Consider the following 15,882-nt stretch of genomic DNA (forward strand, 5'->3'; position numbering starts at 1 on the left):
CTGCCAGCCCAGCACCCAACCTTCCACAGAAGGCACACACATGCACACACCCATGCCTAGGGCCAATTTAGAGTGTCCAATCCACCTACAGCATATCTTTGGGATGTGGGAGGAAACCAAAGCACCCGGGGGAAACCCACGTGACCACAGGGAGGGCATACAGACTCCACACAGAAGGCACCCCAGCCAAGGATCGAACCGGAGAACCTCTTGCTGTGAGGCAGCAATGCCAACTGCTGCACCACAGTGATCACCCAATGTGTGGAGATATCTACATGTGGAAATCCTAAATGCATATGATTTATTTAAATATTGTGGCATTTGGCTTATATTCAGTTACTCTTGAACTGTTATTGTAACTCCTGTGACATTTTCCAGTTCTTTCTTAATTCATCCATCTTACTAAGTTATTTATACTGTTTATATGGTCTGTTGAATAATCCTTTAATTATTGATACATCTCTTCTTGTTTCCAAGAACAACTATACTATCTTCATTAAAAAACGTCTCCTGAATAAGACCATTGAAATGTAACTTTTATGCTATATTAAGAACTCCTTTACATTCTGACTTAAATATCTCAATAATCTATAAGTATACTGCACATGATCCCAAGAAAGACACTCTTTTCCTTGCTTCTTCTTCTAAATATATTACCTTAGTTCCTCTTATTTTTAACCCTGCATTTAATTAATTAATAAATTAATTAAGTTATTCTTTCTTCACAATATAGGTGGTCGGGTCCAAGGTTCCTTTTCAGCCATGACTCAGGTGCCCAAAGCACAGAGTTACAGAGTTAAACAAATTATATGCAATCACAAAAATCTGGATCATAAGCACAATGACTTCACAGTTTGCACCATTTCACAGAAGGTAAGAAAGTAATACAGAATTAAAAAGATACATTTAATTTATATTAATTTCCTGAATACAGAGATAGACGTTACAACTTATGTAAAGATTGTAAACACATCTAGAAAGACAGTAAGACTAAGCCACTTTTCCTAATGCATATATTTTACTACTAGCAATTAGCAAAGAATAACTACCCTACCCTTGGTATTCTCTCTTAATCAATAAATTCCTTACCTATCCCAACAACTTCTTGATGACAAATGGACAGTATACACCCCATCCCCGAGCATAAAATATTCATGTGTTTCTTACATCCCCATCAACATCTTCAAAATAACTTTCCATTTTGCGTCATAACTTTAAGCAGCACTGAGCCAGGCTGGTGATGTGGAGAAGGTAAGACCTGACTACGGCTCAGGGAATGAGAGTGAGATTAGCAGCTCGGGGGTCTGATGGAACAGGCATAGGGATGGGCATGCGTACCATGAGTGGGATGGATCAAGCTGGAGTTGGTGGATCATTGTTCAAGCCTTGTGGACGCCAGCACTTGGAATGTTTACTGGACTGTGCATGTGGGAACACTGATGAGGTATGGTCACTGTCACTCAAGGTTCTATGGTGGACGTTGCTCAACCCAGCCAGCATGGAGGGGTAGGACTTTGAAAAACACCTCAGCATGCAAGACAGGGCATACGATGCTGCCAGCTTCAAGATCTGCTCCACCTCCCAGCCAAGTGTAACTTCTTCCCCTTCCCATCTTAGCTGATATGGTTTCTGCTGCAAGGACATCAGCCAGCCAGCAAGCCAGTTATCATACATCTATTCCCCTTCTCTTTGTAAGGGTGGCCCCACCCATTGAAGTAATACTGGGTGTAAAAGGATAGGAGCAGTGGAGGTATAATGAGTAGCAGCTGATCAGCTAGGATAATGTGCAAAGGGCCCAAAAATGTTCTAAACAACATAAAATACAGCATTTTGTCTTGCACCGATTCAAAACACATTCCAGCAGCTGGTGCAGTCATGCCTTCCCATTCTAATATTTTATTATCTGCTCCCCTAGATTTGCCCCCTTTCAAAAATAATCATTTATCATACTATGCATCAGCTTCAAAATAATTATCTATAACTCTGTAAGGATTGTTTGCAATACACGAACAAATAACTACTTTATAAAACTTGCAGTATCTAGACTTTTTGTTGCAATTGTAACCCAGTATTCTTCCATCTTTGTATATAACCATTCAATCTGCTTATAAGCTTCTCATATGCTTTTGCAATTGCTAACTATAACATCCAACTAAACAGATCCCCAAAGTCCTTTTATCAGTAACCATATATTTCCCTCATACCCATTGAAGGCCCATGATTAATTTTCATGATCATAGTTTTTGTTTTATTAATTTTATACTGACAACAGCTGGATTTAATGAAACTGGTGTTAGTTTGGTCTTTCCTCAGACTTATCAAATATATTCAATAACTTTGACATATTAATTACTAGTTTAGTTAAAGAAACACAAACATCTTCTCCAAATAAAGATGTTTAAATGTTGTCTCTTGGAACCTATAGCTACTTAAATCAGGCATTCTGGTTTCATGAAATTGCAAATAACAATGGAGACAAAATACATTACCACAACACTCCCTTGCTTATCTGTATAGGTAACAGCATTTCAGTATTTTTTTTTTCACCTGGGCCCTGTGTTTGCATGTTATCCTCAGTAAATCTGTAAAATTCTCTGATAACCCAAACTATCCCAAAACCTTCATAGGATAAAACAAAGCAGCTCTGAAATGCTTTCTTTCCACTGAGGCTCACAACCACTTGGATGTTCTGGCCATGCTGTAACCTTTTAATTAACTATGCAATCTTTAATGTCTTTAAAATGTTGGTCTTCCTGCTAAAAATTTCCATTGATTGTGCTGATTAACATCAGAGCTAATTTATTCCCTTTGCTAATACAGTCATAAACAAATTATGATCATGATTTTAGCACTGATACTGGCCTATATGATGAAGGAAATATTGAATATTTCCCTGCTTTATTAAGTAGTATAACTACAGCTTTCTTCCAAGAATCTAGTATACATTTCTCTTTCGGTACCACATTATACAATTGTAAAAACTTAATCATGAAGTCTTCTGCTTGCAGATTTGAAAATTCAGTCAGCAAACTATCAGTATACAATGTTTCTCTCTCAGCCTGTTACTTAAATACTTTTGACTAAAACCGCTAAAGTAATTTAAATTTAGAAGTTTACTAAGCTTGGTAGGTCCATCCTTGTAATATAAAATAAAATACTTAATTGTATTCTCCTTTTCTTCCATTTAGTCTGCATTTGATAAGATTCTTCATAAAATTGTGTAAAAAACTTTACCATAAACTCTGCTTGGTCTCTAGGCGAATCTTTTCTACTTATTCACCATTTATTTGCATATTCATCATCTGTGTTCTGTGCTGCCTAAGCCTTGCTGCCATGTTTTTGACATTCCTTTGATTTCTAGAAATACCTACCAGTTAATAATTTCCTTAAAAATTCCATTTCCTATCCAATGCCTTATCTAACTCACCTTTTTCACAATCATATAGAGGACAACTAGCCTTGCCTCCCATCATTCTATCTTGCAACTGCATCAGTTTTTCTCTCACTGTATGAGTCTTTTCTTTGTTCAACATTATCATTTCTTTTGACTTAAAAGCGATATCTCTTATAAGCTTAGTTTTAAATTCATGTTATTTAACTAGTATCATTGACTATCAACACTAAACTGGTTTGTTATTTAACTAGTATCATTGACTATCAACACTAAACTGGTTTGTTATTTAACTAGTATCATTGACTATCAACACTAGACTGGTTTTAATCAATTCTGTTCACAATTCCTTGAATTAATCTTTTACTAGAAAGCCTGTCCAAAACCTACAGTATCTTTTAAGATATGAGCGTATATCTAATGTAGACATGCATTCTAACAGTACATCATCTGATAAAAAAAGTTTTGGATGTGTCTTAATCTTCCTAGTGTAATACATGTTCACTTGTCACATATATTTTATCTATATACCATGCTGCTCCTAACCCCCAACATAAATTTGAATTAGCCTGTTTAAAATTGAAGGTCCTAGATCAAACTAGGACAAAAAAAATCATGTAAGCTTCTATATATCTCAATATTGCAGTTATTGAGAGTCAAAGAAAGTGACTGCCCTAAGCACAAGCTGTTTGGATTATTGTCAGGTCCTTAGATGAGTAGTCAATCAGACAAGGGTGCAGTATTTTATTGTTTTGGTAAAGTCTAGACTTGTATTGTGGAAAAAGTGCTCAACTTTTCATTAAAATGAATCTGTTGAGATGACTTTCTGATGTTTTATTTGGTTTACAAGGGTGGCCATGATGGTGCAGTAGTTAGCATTGCCATCTCACAGCAAGAGGGTCTCCAGTTCGATCCTTGGCTGGGGTGACTTCTATGTGGAGTCTGCGTGTCCTCCCTGTGGTCGCGTGGGTTTCCACTGGGTGCTCTGGTTACCTCCCAAAGACATGCTCTAGGTGGATTGGATACTCTAAGCTGGCCCTAGGCGTGTGTGTGTGTGTGTGTGTGTGTGTGTGTGTGTGTGTGTGTGTGTGTGTGTGTGCCTTCTGTGGAAGGTTGGGTGCCGGGCTGGCAACTCAAAACTGTAAAACTCCACTATCAATCATGAGCGGACAGGTGATCCGCTGTGGCAACCCCTAACTGGGAAAAGCCGAAAGAAGAAGACTAGTAGTGTTTTTACACTGTCCAAGAACTGATGAGTGTTTTTGGTTAAAAGTATAGATGTGTTTCAGAACAAAGCATTTTCTCTTTTACACAATGTTAACCTTTCTAGGTATTTCACAAAACTTAGAAAGGGAAGCATCTGACTCTGAGATGATACTCTTAAGTTGTGAATTGTTTGATTCTTGCTGACTCTTGTGGTCTGTCTCTAATGCACAGAATGCAGCTGGCTCAGATGAACAAACATTATGTTTTATAGTATAACAAATTGCAAATCCCTTAACACCGTAACACACAGTGCAGAAGTCAAGGTATGATATGTAAGAATCTCATTGTGTGGACTATTAAACAGCACGATAACAGCACGATAACAAATAAGTAACTAGTTCATTACTGCACTTTAAAATAAAGCAAACTGCATTCGACTTTTTTATGGGGCTATACATTTTTGGTGCAAATCAACAATGTCTTTGCTGTAGTACAGTCCAACCTGCTTGCATGCTGCATTGCATTTTTAGGAAAAGAAAACAGTGGAAATCGTTAAAAGCAAATGACAATTCTATTTCTCATAGTAGGGTCAAGGACTTGTCACTGAGTGTCCCCGTAATAAAAAGTGATACAGATCACTGGCATTCTTTTTTTTTTTTAGACACTGCCATTCACCTGGTGACCTACATACATTTAATGGTCTGAGCATTACTTTTCTCTCACATCTGTCAGAAGACCATTGTCAACCTCAGTGCATGTCTCTATCTGAACCCTCAGCTTCCACCCACCCTCCTCCAAATTAATAGATTTCTTCATTGACTTCTCCCTGCAAACTTTCTTCTGGGTTAATTGATTACTGTTCCTCCCTTTCATTAGATTCTTACCTTAATTCTTCTGTGCAAGTTAACCTGATTATGTTTTCCACCCTCTCATGGAAAAATGTTGCCTACTATAATTTCCTTTTTATTAGCGAGCAATGGTTGTCTGTTATAGCTGGATTTTTTCACAGTATCAACTGACTGAATTGTTTATAATGCATATTTGCCAGCAGTGCTCCTTTCAGAAAGTTTTGCATATGTACAGACTAATTTGACTACTTTAATAGAGTGAGAGGAATGCTTCATTAGGTATCTCTTCCTTTTATAGTATTTACTAATGAACAGTAAATTACTGCCCCCAATGCATTCCAAACACAGCTGTAGCATGTAGAACACACTACTGGTTTTTGCTCACACATATCTGCACTCCACAACTCAGTCAGTAGCACCTACTCTGTCTTTTGGTAAGTCCAGACACCAGTTGCTCTTCTGTGTGTGATTTACAACCGGTAATAATAATTTGGATTTGTATATTTTCCTAATATATTTACTAGTGTGTGATAAATGTATACATATATGCTGTACTCTGAACTGCTGTGCTCAAGATATTGTCCACCTACATAGTGTAGATAGCTTTATTGTACAATATTTAGGTAGTGCATTTCAACACAGAGACAGGACTTTCTTACGGCTGATTTACAGCTTATGTTAATTCCAAGTCAGTTTGAATGGGCACTCTTACAGGACTTTTTTGCAACATTACATAGCCACTGTGAAGGCCTCAAGATCGCATGCAGAAATTAAATTGTTTTATATCTACTAAGTCAATTCCTCATCTCTTGGCAAGCTTTTTTTCCCCCCTCTGTCTGTCCCTTATTCCTATACAAATCATTAAAGCCTACTGAAAATCCCATCACTCATAATTTGAACTATGGCAAATGATGGAGTACCCATCACATTAAGAAAAACATGCTGAATCACTGACATGCTTGTTGTCCAGGTGCTACCTTTTTTTTACCCATTGAATTACTGGTGGTTATTGCTCAGTGCATTTTTTTACTACAGATCTCAATCAGCATCATCAAGCTTGCTGCTTGCCTCCAAATGAACCCTTAGCTTCACCCGCCTTATCTCCAAATGAATAGATCCCTACCTTGTTTCTCTTTGCAGTCTTTTTCTGGGACAACTACCATGTCATCCCTTTCAATAAATTCTCACCTCAGTTCTTCTGTATGAATTCATATAGCTGTGCACTCTGCCCTGCCGTGGAATAACTGCTGCCCGCCATAAGTCCCTTTTCATTCGCTCCCACATAGAAGTAGTTTTAACCAGCGGCAGTTCTCTGTTACTTTAGTATTTTTCATGGTATTGGCTGACTGACTTGTTTGTTACAGACTGGCCAGTACAATGCTAGGGAAGTTCTGCATTTATGCAGACTGACCCTTGCAGTAATGGGGTATGCATCTTGCTTTGCTTCCCCCGCCTAAAAATTCTCATTCAAATCACAACTCATTATCTTCATACTTTCATAGTCATGCTGCTACATCCCTACCTACAACTTCATTCTTAAAAGATCATCAACTGAAATATTAACTGACTCTTTCATGTCTTCACAAACTAATTTAATCTTTCAAAAATATATAGAGACATTTTTAAGAAAGAAACTGTGCATTATAAACGAAAAGGAAATGGCTCCATTTACTCTTTTAATTTGCATTAATAACCCAGCTATCTAGCATTTGTCTTACTAATTTTCTAAGCTAAATGACAAATCTACTTTGAATTTTGGAACAACTTCCTTAAAGACCCTCCACACTTTCCTATCTACAGACTTCCCTAGGGCTATCATATAATCCTATGATACTGCTGATAACGGTTAGCTTAACCTTACAAACTCTACCCGCTGACCTTCTTATTACCAGTAATCCTACTCATATCGCTCAGTTGCCAGAGTTTTGCAGAACGCACAGACTTTTGAATTATAGTCTGTCTGGTCTTCATAATTGTGGCTTTCTGGCAAATCACTGAGGGCTGAAATCACTAATGACAAACATTTCAGTTTCAGACTTTACATCCTTCAGAAAATGTATACTAAAACAGAACTAGCTTTTCAAGCAACTTTTTAAGTTTATAACAGCAATATTTAAAATGTGTCTGTAATATTGGGCCTGTGTTTACCCCCCCCCACTATTTTTGCTTTTTCCAGTTTTCTTGCACTTAGGGGTTTAATTACAAAATGCTCCCTTCTGTCTCCCTGTTTCAGTGAAACTGTCAGAAAAACACACACAAAAAAACACTTCATCTTCACTTACAACTTTCAGACTGAAATTACCACAAAACATTGAATCACTTCAAGATAAACTTGTACAAATGAACCAGAAACTGCTAATATGATAAAAAAACCCTTCAGCAGTAACCGGCACCCTAATATACTACTCTTCTTATAAAATAAATGCTTCCAAAAGGGTCAAGACTCCTAAAATAATCTAAGAGCTAACTGCTCACTAAAGAACTGAAACTGCCATATAAAATAAAGAGATGTAACATTGAAACAATGGAAAACCACACCAACATAAAAAAAACAAAACAAAATAAACTAATTTTGCTAAGAAAAAAAAAAAAAGCTATGAGATGACACAAAGCAATTGCTCTTTAAGTTACCAAATTCTTTGTCACTCCAAAACAACCAGAAGAAATTCTGTGAGGTAGTAAATAAGCTATTGGGTTATTCCTCAGTCAATAACCCCATACAAGAAGAATGTATTAATACACAATCAGTATGCTTCACTCTAAATTATTTTCTAAATACCTTTCCACATTACCCAGTATTAACACCAATAGACAAATTTTTTTTATCACTACAAATATCTTAATAGACTCACCCCTTCTAATTTCAGACATTTAAAACAACCCAACCTATTAGAAAAAATCCCTACAGATGCTTCCGCTGAAGACAATGGTATCCACCATGATTTATCATACTCTGTAAGGATTTCATTATTTTCCTACTGAAACATCTATCCAACATCTATCCAACGTATACCTCACCATAAGCATCATGTCAATTAAAAGAAAACAGCAAAGGTAAAACCTTTTCAAACAACCTAACCCATCGATGTTAAAAACTGCAGGCTAATCTCTATCTTCCTACCCCTGACTAAATGTTTGAGAATACAATCTACAACTAGTTATTTGACTACATGAAAACTTGCAGAATTATCTCACCTGATCAACATGGCTTCTTATCAGGTCAAAGCACTATGACCACTCTCTTTTTAATTTTTCCAAATCTTTTGGGTTTCTAATACCATGACAGGAATGGGCCCCATTCCTAAGTCAAAGTATGATTAAAGTTCAAGAAATTAGTATTGCTTCACTCTTTGATGTCAGCCAGAAGTGCTCTTTGCAGCACTAGCAATATGCCCAGTAATGACTCCTTCTGCAATTCGTATGGCATTACATGTAGAGGTAACATATCTAAATATGATTGAAGATTCTTTTTTATAAGACCTATTGCTCTTGCTGCTATTGAACTGTCTGAGTGTCTTTCTTCCACATTGCTCTCGTTTCTGCCTGCAAATCCTGATATTTTATGACAGTGTGTCTCTGTACGCAAGATACGGTAGTCACTGCAGCAATTTCAATGATCAATACTACATTTGTCTTCTTTACATGGACCATTATATCTGGCTTTCTTACATTTATCTTTTGAACTGTTGGTAATGGATGATCCCATGTAATGTAGACTTCATCATTTTCTATGATGCTTTGTGGCTCATTTTTCCAGTGTTTTTCAGCTACTTCAATATTATAATGTTTGCATAATCCTCAGTCCAACATTCTTGCCACATTATTATGCCGTTCAGTATACAGTTCTTCTGCCATTAGTATATCACAACCAGCAACACAGTGTGCAACTGTTTCTAGTTCTGTTTTATAAAACCTATATTTGTCTGTTTTTCCCACATATTCAATGGACTTTGTAAACCAACATGTATGTAGTCTTGTTTGAATTTGCTTTTCCTTAATCATTCATGTGTTCAATCCTGATCAACATGAGGTTGTTGCAGGAGTTTTCTGTACTTGCAACTATATTTATGCATTTTCCACATTTTTTGCCTTCTCATCTGATGCTTCATCTTATAATTCTTCCTTTTGTTTTTTGGCATATTCAGTTGCTGCCTGATTTTTATCTACTTCTGGTTTGATTTCCATTCCTGCTTGATGCTGATATGCTTTTGCTAGACTAAGAAGGGAAGTCATCTTAGATGTTTTTCTCCTCATGTTTCAAAACTTTCACCATGTTTGGGTCGTGTGAGATCAGCTGATATGTATGCAGTCCCATAATTGCAGAGCTATACATGTAATCAAATTCAAGGTGACCCATTCTTCCTTTGGAATGGGGAATATATAATCTTGGTTTGCACTGATTTTTATAAATCAGTTGATGAGCATGAAACATATTTCTTCTTTTCCTGTCTAATCTATCTAACACCTTTTGGGGGTCATTCAATCACTCCAAAACGGTAAGTTAAGACAGGAATAGCAAACTAGTTTATAGCTTGAATTTTGCTACTAGATATCAATGCTGTTTTCAGGATTAATTTAAGCCTTCTAAAATATTCCTTACTGAGCTTTACTCACATTTGCTCATGTTTTATTGTTGATCCTTCAACAATTCCCAAATATTTATACACTCCCTCTTGCTCAAGTTCTTTTATATCACATTCTTGTCCCAAATTGATGTTTTCTTGGTGATGCAGCTTTCCTGATTTAAAGGTTGCTTTTGCACATTTATCAAGTCCAAATGACATTCTTATATCATCTGAAAAAGTTTGACTACTTGCAGTCGTACTTTCAGTTCCTCATCTGATGAGCTATACAATTTTAAATCATCAACAAAGAGATGATGTGAAGTCTTTATGATTTTTTGCTTTCTGGGAGCCAGATTATAGCCATGACTTAATCTGTTAAGCAGACAGTTTAATGGGTTAAGGGGCAAGGTGAAAGAGCAGTGGTGACAGACAGTCACCCTGAAATATCCCTCTTTGGATTTTTATCCCTGAAATAATAATTTGTCCTTTATTATGACTCAGCTGCAAAGTGGTTTGCCACTATTTCAGGGTGACTGTGATGTAGTTTATCAGTGTAGGGTATATCTTACACATTTTTAAGCACTCTTTTATCCATGAATGTGGGATACTGTCAAATGCTTTTTTGTAGTCTACCCATGCCATATTTAGATTCTTCCCCTTTTCACAGTTCTCCACTATGACTTTATTTAACAACAATTGATCCTTTGCTCCATATGACTTTCTTTTATTACCCTTTTGTTCTATTGCCTTAACTGAGTTTTCTTCTAAATGACTATAAACTCTGTCGGCAACAATTCTAGTATATAGTTTATATGTCATCTGAAGGCAAGTTATTGGTCTATAGTTTTTAGGATAGCTTGCAGGTTCACTCTTAAGTAGCAACATTGTTTTTCCTGTTGTTAGTCACACTGGTGTCTGTTTGGGGTGCGCATATAAATAGATGTTATTCATGGTTAAATCTTTGTGCAAAGATGTTAATACTTTTAGCCAGACGTTAGGTACTGCATATGGGCTTGGTGTTTTCCACTAAGAGGCTTTTCTTAACTTTGTTTCAATCTCTTTGGCCGTTACTTCATCCCATTTCCTATTCTGTGTATTTGAACTTCTTATTTTTTCTTTTACTTCTTCTATCCATTTAGCATCTTTGATGTGCTCTACAGGATCTTCATAAATATTTCTCCAAAATGTATCTATTTCTTATTTTTTGGTGGTCTTTCAATTCCATTTACCTTGTTTCCCAATTCTCTATAAAACTTTTTGGGTCATTAATAAATTGCTCATTTTGTATTTTTCCTTTATATTTATGTGCTTATCTTCTACTTTTTTTTCTGCCTGTTCTGATATTTTTAGTTTATTTGTGATTGCGCATGATAAATCATGACCCACTATAATACTGCACACTGCTTTTATCAATTCTGTCTTTCTGAGTATTTTTGTCCATCTGTTCCCTCTTCTATACTCTTCTAATAGTGACACTTCTTGTCTTAATTGCTTTATAGTTTTCTCTATTTGATACTTCCATGATGGCATTCAATTTCTACCCATCCTTTCCCTTGCTACCTTGTGTTCTTGTGGTAGGACTTTATTTTTTATTAATTTGTCTGCACAGTAATGTATCCTATTAACTTCTGTTATATCACATGAATCTCTATGGACAGTCCTAATTACTGTGTTCATTTGTTTTATCAAACTTCTAACTTTTTGGGTTTTATTGACCTTCTGCTGTCTATTTCTTCCATTGATCTTAATATGTCTATCCATCTCTATCAAATCAAATAACTCTTCTCTTAGATCATTTTCTTCTAAACTGAGGGCACATTCTTTGTTCACCATTTCCTGTGGCCATTCTATAGAAAGTTCCAGAATTTCTTCCTGTTTCATGTTCTCTTCAGTTTCACCCAGTGTCATCCATTGCTCTTTTATATGGGAACTCACTGGCCTATAGCCCCACAACATTGACTGTGTCAAAGTTGCCACAGTTTCCTGTTTTTTCCCTTGCTGTATAAGTTCAACTGAAAATCTGTACTGGTTTCCTGTGACAGGCTCCAAAGTATCTTCATGTGTCAACTGATTAGATGCTTCCTGCTCCACTTTTTTTCTCCTTAGTTTGGGTGTCTATTGCTCTACCCTGTTGTGTTGTTACCCGAGTAAAATCTTCTATGCTAAATTCTTTACTTTGCAGGTAATCCATAACCTCAGTTTCTATTTCTTTAACTTCTCCATTACTAATCATCTTTTCTACTTTTCCTCTTAGTTTTCTTATTTTTTTGCATTGTAAAATTTTCCATAGCCAGATGTCTTTGTTTGTATTTCTCTCAAATATGTTTGTTGCTGCTCTTTTTGCATTGATTAGTTTTGCTTTCTCCTTTGCATAAATATTGCACCGTATTAATTCTCTTTTTCTTTCCCATGCCCATATTTCTTCTTCAGCTGTCTCCTGCTCCTCTTGTTTGTCCTTACTTTTGGGACTAGTTTTTCCACCATGCTGTGATATGAGCTGTATTAGACTTTCTACACTGAATCCTTCACTTCTCAAATATTCCATAACTTCGGCTTCTTTTTTATTAACTTCTACTTCACTAATCTTCTGTTCTACATTCCCTCTTTGTGTTCTTATTTTTTTTATTGTGAAATATTCCATATCTGGATGCCTTTGCCTATATTTCTCTTCAAATATGTTTGGGGCTGCCTTTTTTTGTGTTGATTAATTTGGCTTTCTCCTTTGTATAAATATTTCACTATATCAGACCTCTCTTTCTTTCCCCATGTCCATATTTCTTTTTTATACCCTTCAAACTTCTCTAAATTTTGTTCTTTAAATTTTCACACTTAGTCACTTCTTTTTCCAAATGGCACAAGGTTTCTTGGTCTATATAGTGCTTTTTATGGATCTGTTGTATTAATGAACACAAATTTTTATTTGAAGCTTCTGACAGTTTTTCTTGTGGAAGTATTTTTCTTTCCTCTAATTTCTCTATTAATATTTTCATATATTTTTTTATCTGGAAATTCTGAGCTTCTTGCATAATAGTAACAATATATACTTTCTTCCGTATCCACAATAGTCCACTCTATCATCTGTATAGCTCTTTTTTGGCCAATCAGTTTTTGTGATTTTTGTGGACTGCTACTTCCTTCTACAACAGGGATACTATCCTCCCCCTGGGCCAGGCCGGGCCCCATTGCAGGAATACTTCTATGTCTTGAGGATTCTACACTGTAATTTTTTTCTAGTCCTAGTACCAGTGTGCTTACAAGGATTGGACACTTTTTTATCCTGGGTCTTGTGCACCCAGCTAACTTCTTTACTTTCTAATCTACATTTGTCCCTTATATATGCTATATAAAATACAGTCTGTATATCAGTGTCATCTTGGTGATATTTTGTGAAAAACAGGGTCCACCTCATGAAGGTACTCACCAAAACCTGAGGATGAATTCAGTTCCAGCAATACTTCTCTCCTTTTGCTGATTTTATCATCTCTCCATTTGGACCCTCTCTATAGTCTAATTGATGACATATAAATAAAGACCTTCTTTCCAGCTTCATATTGCAGACTGAATCCTAGTTGATAACGCTGTCCTGCTAAACTCTCTGAACAGGTAAGGGATATGCTCATAGGTGACAGAATGGTTGAAAGGCTTCTTAACAAATATATATGCCACACTTAAAAAAGCTACTTGAAGATGTCCCAGTTCTGTGAATGATTCTTTGTGTAGACAACATGGTTATTTGGAAACCTCCTCAGCACTAAAAAAACAGAAATGGAACAAGATTTCATCATGTTCTATAATTGACTCACCATGATCTCATTTTTAACACTAAGGAAACCAAAGTTTTGCTGTTTGGTACTCCACATCATAAACTAGTCAAAACTAGATATAACTGGACCGTAGGCCACAACAGTAAATGGGCCCATTAAAACAGTCCAGCAGTGCAGGTGTCTAGGCATCTGCTCATATCCTTCTCTCAGCTTTCACCACTATGTACAAATTACTAATGGCAATACGTCAACAAGCTTCTTTTCTGGCCTAAGAAAATATCTTACTTTGTCTTCCCAGCAGGAAGAAGAGCCATAGGCAAAGGAGTCCTTCTTCCCCAACTTCATTATGGATTACCGATCACTGGTTCAGCCTCAAAAAAAGAATCTTACTTCACTCCAAACTAAATCAAATAATATAAGTAGACTTATAACCATTTCACCAAACAAAGTACTATTACTCCACACTTACTTCCTGTAAACCAAAAGATTACACTCATTATGCACCCCCTGATATTCAAGCTCATTACCTTATACTCTTCTTCATACTTTGCAGGTAGACTGCCTGAAAGACTTACACCATACAGCTTAAAATCACTTTATCAGTCAGTCCCCTATCTTCAAAGTCCTCAAACCAAGCTTATATTTTCTAACCATTCCATCTCAGTTTTCATTTCCAGGTTATGGCAATGTCTTCCTAGACACATTAAATCCATGCATTTTTAACTAAAACTACATTATGATTACAAGAAAATTCCATGTCAATCATAAACACTGCAAGTGTTATTGTGCATGCGCTACCACCTAATCACAACGTATCCTAACACCACTCTAATATGTTTAATGCTTGACATATAGATCATTCGCCTACTTCTCTGCATATACACATCGATGTAAATGCTGACCTAAATGGAGACATGAAATCAATGAGAAAAGGAGAGTAGAATTGCTGGACCTGAATTCATCCTCAAGTCTTGGTGAGCACCTTCACATGGCGGACCTTGTTCTAGAAAATCCCACCAAGGTGACATTGATATACAAGTGTATTTTATGTAACATGGAAAAAAGTAGGTCAAATGAATAAAAATGAAGACCATTTGCACAGGTCCCAGGAAAAAATGTCCTCACTTCTGGTGTGTACACTGGTGCCAGGACTGGAAAATCATCCTCAGGACATGGAAACATTCCTACCACAGGGATAGGACATGCTCAGAGGGAGAGTGGGCCTTCCTGTGGTATAGGAAAGAAGTAGTTCACAAAAAAACACAAAACTGACAGGCCAAATAAGAGACATAGAGGAAATAAAGTGGACTGCTGATGATAAAGAACACATTATGTTATTGTTACTATTGCACAAGAAGTCCATATTTAACAGACAGTGGAAATATATAAACAGCAATACAGAAATTATAAGAAAGAAAAATACTTGCAAAAGAAAAACTGTTAAAAGGCCACACATACAAATTTAAGTTCCTCAATGCAACAGATCAATAAAGATATTAGCCAGATGAAGAAACATTGGACTGCCTGGAGAAAAGAGCAGCAGAAAAAGTGAGAGGAGATAAAGAACATAAACCAGAGGTTTTTGAAAGTTAGAAACAGAGAAATGTGGATATGGGAAATAAAAAGAGATATGATAGGATATGATATGATATGATATGGTGCAACATTTATGCAGAGAATAAAGCCAAACTAATCAATAAAAATGTATTCCCAAAAATATTTGAAAAGAAATACAGGCAAAGCAACTGGACAGGGTAAGTTTCACAATACAAAAATAAGATAACAAAGTGGAAATTATAGAAGATCATTATCAAGGTAAAAAATAAAAATAATAAATAGAAACTGAAATGATAGGCCATATGCAAAGTCAAGGGTTTAGTGTTGAAACTCCTGTACAGGAACAACATAATGGGCCAGTGCATTTCCAGGTAAAAGAGCAGTTGGTGGAATGGGATACATCTGAAGAGGATGTGCCACTGGTTGATGATCTGGAGCCATCTGTAAGAGACTTGCATACAGCAAGGGAAGGAGTAGGAGAAAATGGCATCTCTGACACAGGTAATGTTGCAGCATGATGGGCCAAAGGGTCCCTGTATGGAGAAATAACA

At 36.3% G+C, this 15,882-nt stretch overlaps 1 pseudogene; it reads left to right on the forward strand.

Moving 5' to 3' along the window:
• Positions 1 to 15,633: 15,633 nt before the first annotated feature.
• LOC122792771 overlaps positions 15,634 to 15,882 on the forward strand; it is a 143,092-nt pseudogene continuing 142,843 nt past the window's right edge.

Source organism: Protopterus annectens, chromosome 2.part0 (assembly GCF_019279795.1).
Source record: "Protopterus annectens isolate FY-2018-M chromosome 2.part0, PAN1.0, whole genome shotgun sequence".
NCBI classification, from domain to species: Eukaryota; Metazoa; Chordata; order Ceratodontiformes; family Protopteridae; genus Protopterus; species Protopterus annectens.